General features: G+C 40.4%; 1 protein-coding gene across 2 annotated transcripts in view; it reads left to right on the top strand.

The window, feature by feature from the left end:
* TIAM1 (T-cell lymphoma invasion and metastasis 1) overlaps positions 1 to 12331 on the top strand; it is a 180944-nt gene that overhangs the window by 125785 nt on the left and 42828 nt on the right. The window lies entirely within an intron of this gene.

The following is a 12331-nucleotide window of genomic DNA, read 5'->3' as shown; positions in this document are numbered from 1 at the left end:
GTGTGTTTGAGTCATTTATAATTTTTTTGCTATTTATGGCTTCTGCAATGAGCTACTTTTGAATTATCTGTGTTTGATTCTTGTTAAAGGTAAACATCTTTTACATTAAAGGGAAAGAAACAATTTTTTAATTCATCCAAATAGAATGTTCCTGTTGAGCACTGTAAGAAGGCTCTTATTCTGATTCTTTGGTGCAAGATACTAAAACCAATTCCCATAATTCATCAGGCTTTCATTCTGCTACGTTAGAAATTCCAAGCTAGCTTCTTTTACATCAATTTCCAAAATATAACACTGTTTTAAAACTCTGTGCTACTTATACTTACATACAAAAATCATCCCTTCAACAAAAGTAATCATGCAGGAGTATATGTCTGTACTTACTCATCGTATTTTATTATAATGACATATTTATGTTGATTTCTCTGTGATTTATGTCTTAAACACTAGTTATTAAACCTTGAACAAATTATGTAACTTTAAGTTATACCATTGTTTTTTCTTTGAAAAATCAGGATGATTTTTAACATTTCTCCAACTGACTGGATTATTGGTGGTTGGGGAGTGCAAATGAGGCTTCTGACTGTGAAAGGTTGATAGTTCAAACCCACTCAGAAGCATCATGGAAGAAAGTCTGGTGATCTGCTTCCAAAAGTTCACATCTATAAAAACCTATGGGATACAGTTCTCTGCAACTGAGTAACACAAAAAAAAGCAACTTTTTTTCAAATTATATAACCATGGGAAAATACACTGATAATGGAAATACACTTTCTTTTCTAATATGAACCATTTTTTAAAGGCCTGTGTGTTTTCTTTTTTGTCTCTCTCTGTGTATAAGTTTTTCAGTAGAACGTTCTTGGGTGCATATGCTCGAATGTCTTTCAGTATCTCTTTTTACCCATATGTTTCTCTCTCACTGACATATGATCACCATTCTCAATGTCTTTTTAAATTGGGCACGGTACAAATTTAATATTTGAGAACACTTTTAATATTTAAACTAAAGGACTTTATGTTGCTGGTTTTTCATTACAAAGCAGATGAATGGAAACACACATGGTTCATTTCAAACCAAAAACCAAACCAAACCAAAACACACTCAGTTACTTTTTATTCATGTAGCCCTTATTTGATTTTGACCCACTTTTTGAGGAGGGATTCAGTCATTCTCATGAGAAACATATCTCTCCACTTGTCTAAAATATATTAACCCTTTCTTGACCTGTGAAACATATATAAGGGGGCTTCAAAAAGTTCAGAGGGAAATGGAATTTAAAAATAATGGAATGCTGCCACAAGCTTTTTGAAGCCTCCTTGTATAGCAGCCACTTACATTTTTCTTCTCTGGGGTTTATTGGGCAGTTGCTGTAGCCGGCAGGAGAGGAACTGTATAACTGAAATGGAAGAAATGGTAAATGAAATTGTACTGAAATTGTACACAGTGATGCATCATGGAGGTGTGATTTTACAAAAGTTTTGTTTCTTTGGGGTGTTTTTGCTGGAAGATAAGCTTTGTAAGTACGTTTCCAGGTTCCTCTGCGGTATTTGAAAATTGCCTTTCTTTTGATGATTCCATGTTTGTTTGAATATACCGCATTCCCAGCTCTACCCTAAATTCTATGTATCAGCCAAGGGATCTGGAAGGTGATGCAGAGCCCAGAGGGACAGTTATGTCCTCCTCATCCTGGTGCTGTTGGAGTCCTGATGTGGAGCTTTAGGGTAAGCACTCGACTGCAAGGTTAGTTTGAGCCACAAGATCAGTGGTTTAAACTCACTAGCCACTCCTCGGAAACAGTATACAGGGTTGCTAAGAATCGGAACTGCCTCGGTGATATTTAACAACAAGAGCCTTAGACTGTAGGATCAGCACTGGACTGCTAGCCATAAGGTTGGTAGTTCAAACCCACCAGGTGTTCCTTGGAAACTCTATATGGGGTTGCTATGATTCAGAACCGACTGGATAGCACTTAAAACAACAGTCCTACTCACACTCCCTGCATCCAGAGGGACATATATTCCCCATATAATTTTCCTCCTTGAGTCCAGAATAACAAGTATGTCCCACATAATCCTGTCTTTGAGTCGAGGGACATATGTGTCCCATAGTGTCAAAATTCATATTTCATAACCATTTTAGAAATTTTCCTTGATTTCTGTGACCTTTCCAAGCATAATGTCCTTCTCCAGGGACTGGTTTCTCCTGATAACATGCCTGAAGTATGAGAGATGAAGTCTTACCATCTTGACACAGATTTGATTGTTTTTCTGATAGTCCCTGGTGCTTTTAATATTCTTTTCCAGCACTATAACTCAACTGCATCAATTCTTCTAGTCTTCCTAATTCATTTTCCATTTTTCATATGAGGCTATTGAAAATGCCATGGTTTGGATTAGGTGCACTTTAGTCCTCAAATGGATATTTTAAAGAGGTCTTGTGCAGCAGATATCGTTTGATTTTTTTTGACTGTTACTTCCATGAGTGCTGATTGTGGATCCAAACAAAATGAAGTCTTTGACAACTTCAAACTTTTCACCATTTTTATCATGTTATTTTATTGCTCCAGTTGTAAGGATTTTTGTTTTCTCTACATTGAGGTGCAATTCATACTGATGGCTGCAATCTTTGATCTTCATCCTCTTTGCTTTAAGCAAGCAAGGTTATATCATCTTCTTCTTGTTGTTAAGTGCTATTGAGTCAGTTCTGAGCCATGAAGGCCCTTGATTTATAGAGTTTCTGAGGAGCAGCTGGTGGGTTTGAACCATCAACCTTGTGATTAAACTGATCTTGTAGTCCAGTGCAATATCCTGAAGCACCACATCAGGAGTCCTGTATTATCTTGATGGTGGTGGTGTACCATGCATGGAGTAGGTTCCTGACTAACAGCAACTCTGTACAGGGTTTCTGAGACTGTAAAACTTTAGAGGAGCAGAAAGCCTCACCTTTCTCCCATGGAACGGCTGGTAGTTTTGAACTTCTGACTTTTACGTTAGCAGCCTGACTTGTAACGACTGTGCTACCAGTTATTGTTGTTAAATGCTGCTGTCGAGTCAATTCTGACCCATAGCATCCCTATATAGGGTTTCCCAGAAGCAGCTGGTGATCTTAAACTGCGGTATCATCTTAGGTCTCAATAAAAGAGAGAATTAGTGGTATTGTGGTGGTGGTGGTTATGTGCCGTGGAGTCGGTTCCGACTCATAGTGACCCTGCACAGGGTTTCCGAGGCTGTAAATCTTTACGGGAGCAGAAAGCCTCATCTTTCTCCCACAGAACAGCTGGTAGTTTCGAACTGCTGACCTTGTGGTTCGCAGCCCGATTCATAACCACTACGCTACCAGAGCTCCTTGTAGGTCAGTAAAAGTTACAATCCTTTTGTTGTTGTTGTTGTTGTTGTTAGGTGCCATCGAGTTGGTACCGACTCATAACAACCCTATGCACAGCAGAACAAAACACTGCCCAATCTTGGGCCAACCTCACTACTGTTGCCACTTAAATATTTTCCTATGCTCTAGTTTTCTAAATGTCTTTCTTTTATTGTGGTTTAAAGTTCTTGGAGTCCTGGTGTGGCTCTATAGGATAAGCTTTGGACTGCATGTCGGTTTGAACTGCAAGGTCGGTGGTTCAAACTCACCAGCCACTCCTCGGAAACCCTATACAGGGTTGCTATGAGTTGGAACTGATTCAATGGCAGTTAACACAACGACAACAAACTTTCTGGTGCCACTTAATAGGTTTCAACTCACAGCCACTCTGTATAGGGCTTCTGAGAGATGGCGGTGGGTTTGAACCACCAACTTTGCGGTTAGCAGTTCAATGCTTATCCTGCAGAGCCATAGCAAGATTTAAAGTAGGAATAAGAAGTATCTTTGAATTAATTGATTAACATTAAGTATTTTTTTTATATGGGTTAATGTGCTGGATTGCAAAGTCATTTGAGCTGCAAGTTCAGCGGTTCAGGCTCACCAGCCACTCCTTGGAAACCCTATCAGGGTCCATATGGGTTGGAACTGACCGGATGGCACTTAAAAGCAACGACAGCAATTAATGTGCAGTTAGTTTTCTGAACTGAAAATTAATTTTTCTGTTATAAATTATATAGACAATGGAATGATCGTTTTATCCTGTCCAAAATGAGCAGACTGGGTGTAGAAACAAACATAAAACAAGTTAGTTCTCAAATTCTATCTGAATGTGTGTCAATTGTTCTTTTATTTTCTCCTTTCTTTCACATTTTTACTTTTCTTTCTTAATGAGTTATTTTTAGAAACTATTGGGAAGCGTGAAGAGAATGCACATTGGAGTTCAGTGGCTATTCAGTTGATGAAAGAGCAGATTTTGCTGTGCACTGCTTGTTGGGGACACTGGAATGTCACACCCGGAGGAGCAGGGGTGGGACCAGCACACTGCAGGGGCAGTCTGGCAGTTGCTTCTTTTTGTGAGCAGCCTCTTTCCTGTGGTAACTTGGGTGACAACCTCAAAAGAGCCTCATTCCCATTGGCTACTAGTTTTCCTTGCTGTTCATCAAAAACTCTTGTCTCTGAAAATGCATGCTAATTATTCCAGGGCAGTTTGTGTCAGGCATTCCAGCCTGCCATCTCGTGCCCCCCTCCCACCAAAATCAAAATAAAACAAAACAAAACAGTTGTGACTTTGTTTTCCATTTAGTAAATGTATTAGAATAATTTCCAGAACATTGCCGTTCTGCAAGCAGTCTTCAATTGTTTTGTCTTGTGCATCTAAATCTAATGTTTTTTCCTGAAGTATTTGCTTTAGTAACAAAGCATTAGCAGAAATCTGTGAACACAGAAACTCTTAAAAACAGTTTTTTAGTGCTTGAGGCAGCCAGTGGGGTATTCAAGGTTGTGTGAGCTGGGCAGGTTTGGGTTCTGGGTTAAAAATTCCTGTGTGGAACTGACCAATCAGCTGATCTCCATCCCCTGGGCTGTGCTGCTCCTAACATCCCAAGGGGGTGGGGGTGGGGGGCAGTTTTCCTCTCTGTTTTCTTTCCTGTTTGGACTCTCGCTTTCTGAAACTTTGTTGCTTAGCCAGGTGAAATCAAAGCATGAGATCTTGTCCTATGGTGGAGTCTGGGACACACTCGCTGTCTTTTCCATGTTCAGATGTGCCTGTAGGCTTTCATGGCTGAGCCAGCACGGGTTATCTGTGAGAGAGGATGCTGTCTCCTGAGCTAGAAGGCTTGTGGTGCTCTTGGAGTATTTTAAGAAACTTCTGTGTCTGTGCCGACCACGTCAGGTGGTAGAATTACCATGAGAATTTATTCCTGATGATGTCTGCACTGTGGAAAATCAAGCGCAAGTCCAGGATTGCAAACAATGACAAGTCCAGTGGTTCTATATATCGGACGCTTAATCTGGTGAGCACAATTGCCATTTGAATTCTATTTTGCTAGCCTTGTTTATGTAAGGACTTTCCAGTGGACTTATTTTCAAATCAAGAGATGATAATCTTGTTTTTGTCCTATACCCCTTATTGTATGTATAGATTGTAGCTTTGGGGGGGGGGGGTCTGTAGTTGGTGTGAAGTTAAATTTGCATATAATTATTTTAGTTTTTGATGGCAGAAAGATGCCATCTGTATTCTTTTACTAAGTGATACTTCGGTTTTTCTCCTTGTTTTTACTTAAGTGTTTTGTGTTGTTTGCTTGGCAACTTGGATAGAATATGAATATTTAGCAATAGTCTGGAAAGAGGATGTTCTACCGGCCTCCTTGTATGAAGTTTTAAGTCCGAGTTTTCTGTTTTTTCTTTCTCTTCTGCTTTATGAGGAAGGTGGTGGATACTGAAGCATCTGTTTGGAGGAATGTGTTAACGGTTTAATGTCAGGTCCTCTAGTTAATGTTGACATTGTATCAAAGTTCAGTGGATTAATGGTAAGAAATAATTTTACAGAATGAAAGGGCACCTTGAAATGTTAAGATTAGAGTCCGTTGTTGTTGTCTTTTTTGGTCATAAAATCAAACTTGAACTTCATCAGTATGTATGCCTGGTGTACCCAAATAAGCTTTTGTTCTTGTTGGCATTTCTAATGAGAAGTTTGTGCAAAAGGAGACTGAAAAATTATGGGAAATAGTAAGGGTTAGCATTGTATGTTAACAGTTTCTGCAGTTATATTGCACATGTATATAAAAGCTTAAATATAGTTGTACATTTAGGCCACTGCAAACCCTTTTAAATCTGTGGGATGTGTGAAATGAGTTCAACTCTAAGGACAGCTTTAGAACACTCAACTCTTCTAGAGAGAAAAAACCTTTAGTGGTTGCATAACAGGATGGGCTTAAACAGCTGGGTAGTTTGAAGTGATATTGTGCATTTCAAAGCCTGTCCTGCCCCCACCCCACCCCCCTTCTTTTTGTACTTTCTTTTCATCTTTTACAGGGATACTATAAACATTGAGTTTCTTGCAGGCCTTCATAGAAGTGGCCCATTTCCTCCTGCAATTGTCCCCTTCTTCTCTCTATGCTGGGTGGATAATTCTTTGTTACTCTTGAACGGTTTTAAACTGGCAGTTCTCAAATGCCCTTGAGTGCTTTTCAGTTTCCAGGGTGACTGATTGCAGACCTCAAGTGGTGAGAGCTTTGTGTTTCTCCCATTGGAGGAATGCTAGGCTGTCCTCTTGTTCACAGAAATCATTAGCTGCTTGTCCTACCTTCCTGAAGAGAGAGTTGGTGGCTTAGTGGTAGAATTCTCATGGGTGACCAGGGTTTGATTCCTCTCCAGTGCACCTTATGTGCAGTAGAGCTTGTCAGTAGACTACGATGAGTAGGAAGAAAGATCTGGGCATCTACTTCCATTACAGTGGGCCAATCTACAGCTGATCACAGCTGTTTTGCAGGACTGAGCAGTGTTTTGCTTCATTGTGCATGTGATTATTATGAATTGGGGCCACCTGAACTGCAGGCAGCACACACCCCCCCCCCCCCAAGAAGCCCCGGAAAGCTTGACTTTCAGAGGTGTGTTGGCATCTACCTTTCCTGGCACTTCTCGCTACAGTGTTTGGTTGTAAATGACAGGATGTCACCTAACACTCTGTGATGGAACAGGAGAATGCTGCACTCAGGTCCTCCTTTAGTGGTTGAATGCAGAAGATTCTAGCAGATTTTGATGTGAAGAAGTTTGGTCAGAATAAGGGAGAGGAAGATTTCAGAGCTTGGCCACAGTATGTAAAATCTCCAGATTATAAGTATTCTAAACAAACAAACAGTAAAAAGCAAAAATGAAAAACAGTTATCATCATGACTACTCTTCATATGCTACAGTAGAACTCTGCTTCATAGGTTTTTCAGTGAATGACTGTTGGGAAGTAGATGACCAGACCTCTCTTCCAGTGTGCCTGTGGGTGAACATGAACCACCAACTTTTCAGTTAGTAGTCAAATGTGTTAACTCTTTGTACCATCCAGGGACTAGAGGTATTCTAAAAGAATCCTGTGTTTCATATGTCCTTCAAATAATTATTTGATAATAGTTTAGTAAAGTAGAACTCTAAAACTTGATGACTTCCTTTTTAGTTAATTTTTCTTGAACAATTTTAAATTTGCCTTGTAAATAGCATCCTTTGGCAGTATGGTGCTCTGGACTGCAAAGTCATTTTGAACTACAAGGTCAGCAATTAAAGCTTACTAGCTGCTCCTCAGAAACCCTAAATAGGATCGCTATAGGTTGGAACTGACATGACAACAGATATGCATCATAGTTTAAAATTCTGTATTTTTTTATTTTTAATGAAATGTCATCATTACAGTGAAACAATTATTCATTTGGAGTTAGTTCCTTAAGACAGCCAGAGAATCTATACCTTGAATCTGAACTGTGTTACCAGTGAAGGAATTGCTTTGCCCCTGCTCGACCGGATTTAGAACACCTAACTGAATTCAGCCCTGCGTTTAGGACTATGTCTCATAAGGAAGGGATGCCCAAGGCTCGGAACTGTCAGGAGATGACCCAGGGGAATTTCTAAGTGATTTCTGAGACGCTAATGGCATTTCCTAAAATAATCCAGGACTTTGCTAGGGAGTTGTGAGTGTTGAGACAGAAGAGAAGTGAGTATACCTGGGCTGCTTAGGGATACAGTTGGGTGGGAGACAGCTGTATTTTGAGCAATAAAGCCCTAGCACATATCCCACTGATCTAAGCTTCCCCAAGGGCCTGCTTAAAACTAAGGGTGCCAGACCTGGGAGGTGGCAAAGTTTACGCAGTCTAAATCAGGAAGTTTACTGACACACTTGCAAATGGAAAACTCAAGGTATTTATGGTGAAAAAAAAGAGAATGAAAACAACCCCGAAACTCCATCCAGTACTTTCCATTATTTTGCCCAGATGTAGTTGAGAGTGGTGTGGTATCGACTACGGGTACGTAGGGAAATAAATGTCTTTTATAATTTTGTGCCTTTGGTGTGTCTCTGCATTAGATTTCACTGCACTGGATTTCCATTGGATTTCATATGGGCTACTCATTTGAATGATAAAACAGTAGAGAGGTTTTCTATAGCTCTGGTAGCATAGTGGTTACAAATCGGTCTGAGAACCACAAGGTCAGCAGTTCGAAGCTACCAGCTGTTCTGCGGGAGAAAGCTGAGGCTTTCTGCTCCTGTAAAGATTTACAGCCTCGGAAACCCTGTATAGGGTCACTATGAGTTTGAACCGACTCCACAGCACATAACAACAACAACAACTACAACTACAATGAGACTGATATTGGGTGTATTTATCCTGAGTGGTAGCTTTGATGGAGTCCTGGTGTGGTGCTGTAGGATAAACACTGGCCCACAAGGTCAGTTTGAACTGTAAGGTTGGCAGTTCAAACTCACCAGCCACTCCTCAGAAACCCTATGCAGGATCAATATGAGTTGGAACCAACTCAAGGGCACTTAACAACAACAACAGTAGGTGATCAGAACTTCCTGGCATATAATACTGGGGTTAGTATTAGCAATAAATAAGCTGTGAGAATTGGAGTAATGATTGTGCAGATTAGGAATCTTAACATTTCAATCTGCACAATCTTTTTGATCACATCATTTCTGATGATGGACCGTTTTTTGGTTAATTTTCCAGATTTCTATACTATCCTTGAAGGAGCTCTGGTAGCGTAGTGGTTACGAATCGGGCTGCGAACCTCAGGGTCAGCAGTTTGAAACTACCAGCTGTTCTGCGGGAGAAAGATGAGGCGTTCTGCTCCCGTAAAGATTAACAGTCTCGGAAACCCTGTATATAGTTGCTATGAGTCGGAACTGACTCCATGGCACATAACAACAACAACAACATACTATCCTTATTTCATCCTTCCCTTTTTCACATTGGTATGGTGCTGTAGGATAAGCACTGGACTGCTAACCATAAAGTCAGAGGTTCAAACCCACAAGCTGCTCCTTGGAAACCCTATACAGGGTCACAATGAGGCACTTACCAACAGCAATGAGAAAACAGGACTTCAAACTGGTTTGAAGTGGTTCTGTCATGCAGTGACATTAAGACAGAGCAAATTGTAAACATTTGGGTGAAATGATATCCACAACAGGAAAAAATTATGACTCGAAACCTTGGAATGGGAGACTTGGAAGAGGCTTACAGAGCCCTTTCAGGAGTCTGATGTAAGAGATTGGGTTATTGCTATGAGCAACAAACTTTCAAAGAAATGCATCTGGCTACTGGTGTTTCCACCTGTGTCTGTCAAGCGATTTGGCTGCTATGGAACACTCCCACTGCCCTTGCTTTCTTTCTAAGAGAGGAGATGATGTTTCTAGCAGGACTCCAGTCCAGAACTTCCCCCAATTCCAGTTATCATTTCCATTTTACAAATTCGGGTCATTCTGGTTTTGTTTCACTGGCCATTACCAAACTGGGAAGAAATGGTTTGAAGCCCTGTGAGAAAAAGATGTGTTAATAGTAGCTGCCTTTCTCTGTTTGAAATGAAAAAATTACTTAGTGAAATTTGCTTGGTTTTAGCCCCTTTTGCATAATGTTGTTAAGTGCCATCGAGTCAGTTCCAACTCATAGCTACTCTGTTTAGGGTTTCCGAGCAACGGCTGGTGGGTTTGAACCGCCGACCTTGTGGCTTGTAGTCCAGTGCTGACCCTACAGCACCACACCAGGATTCCACTGTACAAAATGCCAAACCTGGCTTTAAGCTCTGTGTGGGTCCCTGGGTGTCCCAAAATGGTTTGCATTCATCTACTGACAGAATGGTTGGCAATTTGAACTCAGCCATTCACACTGTGGAAGAAACATCTGTCTATCTGCTTCTGTAACACCTGGAGTCACCAGCTGCACACCAAACCTTGGTTTGTGGAGGATGTGTTCTACATGTTCCTCTAGGTTAGGTGGATTATAGATGTATGTCCATATGCAGAGGTGTTTATTAGAAATACTCTGTGTTTTGAGTTGAAAGACACTTGGAAAAGAAGTATGAAAAAAGCATCTCTCTTCTTCTAGGAGAAACCTAGCAAACACTTGTGGAGCAGTACATTTGGACCAATATTAATAAACAAGATTTTGTGTTCCAGAGTGGCTTCTTCAGCAAGTACATGAGAAACATTAAAAAAAACAAAAAAAACAAGGCTTCCACCTGAACTTTTTTTTTCCTGGTTTGACTCTCCTGCTGAGAATTTGCCTTTCCACCCCAGATATACTGAATTAGAGTCTACATTTTAACAAAATCTCCAGGTGATTATTATGTAAACCTTAGGATACCTATTGCAATCTCAATAAAACGTAGATTCGGATACAGTATATCGTCAGGGAAAAAGGCAAATTCTCAGTGAGACGGCGGACCAGAGCCCTTTTAAAAGGTACTGATGGCTGCACACAGCATCACGGAGATGCTGATTGGATTGGTGTAGGGGCTGTGTGCATCAGGTTCTGGGACGATTAGAAGCTCCCAGGTGATCATTATGCAGCCAAAGTAGAAAACTATGGTGGGGTTTTTTAGTTTGTTTTGAATTTGGAATCTTAGAATCCCAAATTTTAAAATGCTGATAGAATTTTCTGTAGTGTTTCTGTAGCACAGTGGGTTAAACATTGGGCTGTTGACCCTCAGGGCAAGCATTTCAAACCTAGTAGCGCTCTGAGGGAGCAAGATGTGACTCTCTGCTCCCCTGAAGATTTAGTCTTGGAAATCCCAAGGAGGAGGTCTACTCTTCTCTTCAGGGTCACTGTGAATTGGAATTGGCTCAATGGCAGTAGGTTTGGTTTGGGTTCAGGTCTTCATCTGAATTATCTTGAGGGAAAGGTCAGGCAGAGTTTGGAATCTACCATTGAAGCTCTGCCAGTAGCCAACATGTTCTTTTATACCCATTCCTGTCTCTGGAGAAGATGGAGAGATAGAAACTTAAAAAAAATATATTATTTAGTGATTTGATTTTTATCATGGTATACCATATATGATAAAACATTTGCCATTTCAACCATTTTTACAGGCATAATTCAGTGACGTTAATTATATTCACCATATTGTACAACCATGATCGTTATTCAAATGGGTTGTGTATTCAAACCGTTATTCAAATGGGCTACTAACTGCTAAGTTGGAGGCCCAAACCCAGCAGCTGCTCTGCAGGAGAGAGATGAGACTGTCTGCTCCCTTTATAGACTTGGAAACATTGTGAAGCTGTTCTACTCTACCCTACTGGGTTGTTGTGAGTTCAAATCCACTCATTGACAGTGGGTTGGTTTTTTGGATTAACACAAACTTAGTATCCCTTAAGCAATAATTCCCATTTCTCTTTGCCACCTGCCCCTGATAAACTTTGGTCTCTGTGTATTTACCTAGACTAGTTATTTTATATATGTGAAATTACACAATACAAACTTGTCCTTGTGTGTTTGACTTGTTTCACTCAGCATAATGTTTTCAAGGTTCATCCATGTGGTAGCGTGTGTCAGAACTTCACTTTCCTTTCTGATTGAGTAGGAAACTTGTTTTGAATGTATGGATGAGTGTCTTTTAACCATGAAGGCACCTCAGTGGCAATTATTAACAGAGGCTGGAAGAACTTTGCTTTGTAAAAGGGTCTCTGCTATTTCAAAGTGCAGTAGATAATGCACTGAATTGAGAGTCTGATAATGAATACGCCATGTACTTGGGGTAGAATGCATTTACTTCCTTGGATCTCCATCTCATAAGCTTTTGTTCTGGTGAAGAAGATAACATTTTAGAGCCAGACTAGTCCAAATCCCAGATCTGCTAATTATGAGCAGTGTAATCTTGGATGAATTACTTAGCCTCTCTGGGCCTCAGTTTTCCCAATTTTGTAAAAGGAATATAATAGTAGTCTTTACTCATCGTGTGTGTGTGTGTGTGTGTGTGTGTGTG

Source organism: Chrysochloris asiatica, unplaced genomic scaffold (genome assembly GCF_000296735.1).
Source record: "Chrysochloris asiatica unplaced genomic scaffold, ChrAsi1.0 scaffold00049, whole genome shotgun sequence".
NCBI lineage: Eukaryota > Metazoa > Chordata > Mammalia > Afrosoricida > Chrysochloridae > Chrysochloris > Chrysochloris asiatica.
The sequence above is the reverse complement of the archived record's forward strand: the minus strand, read 5'-3'. Positions and strand labels throughout refer to the sequence as shown.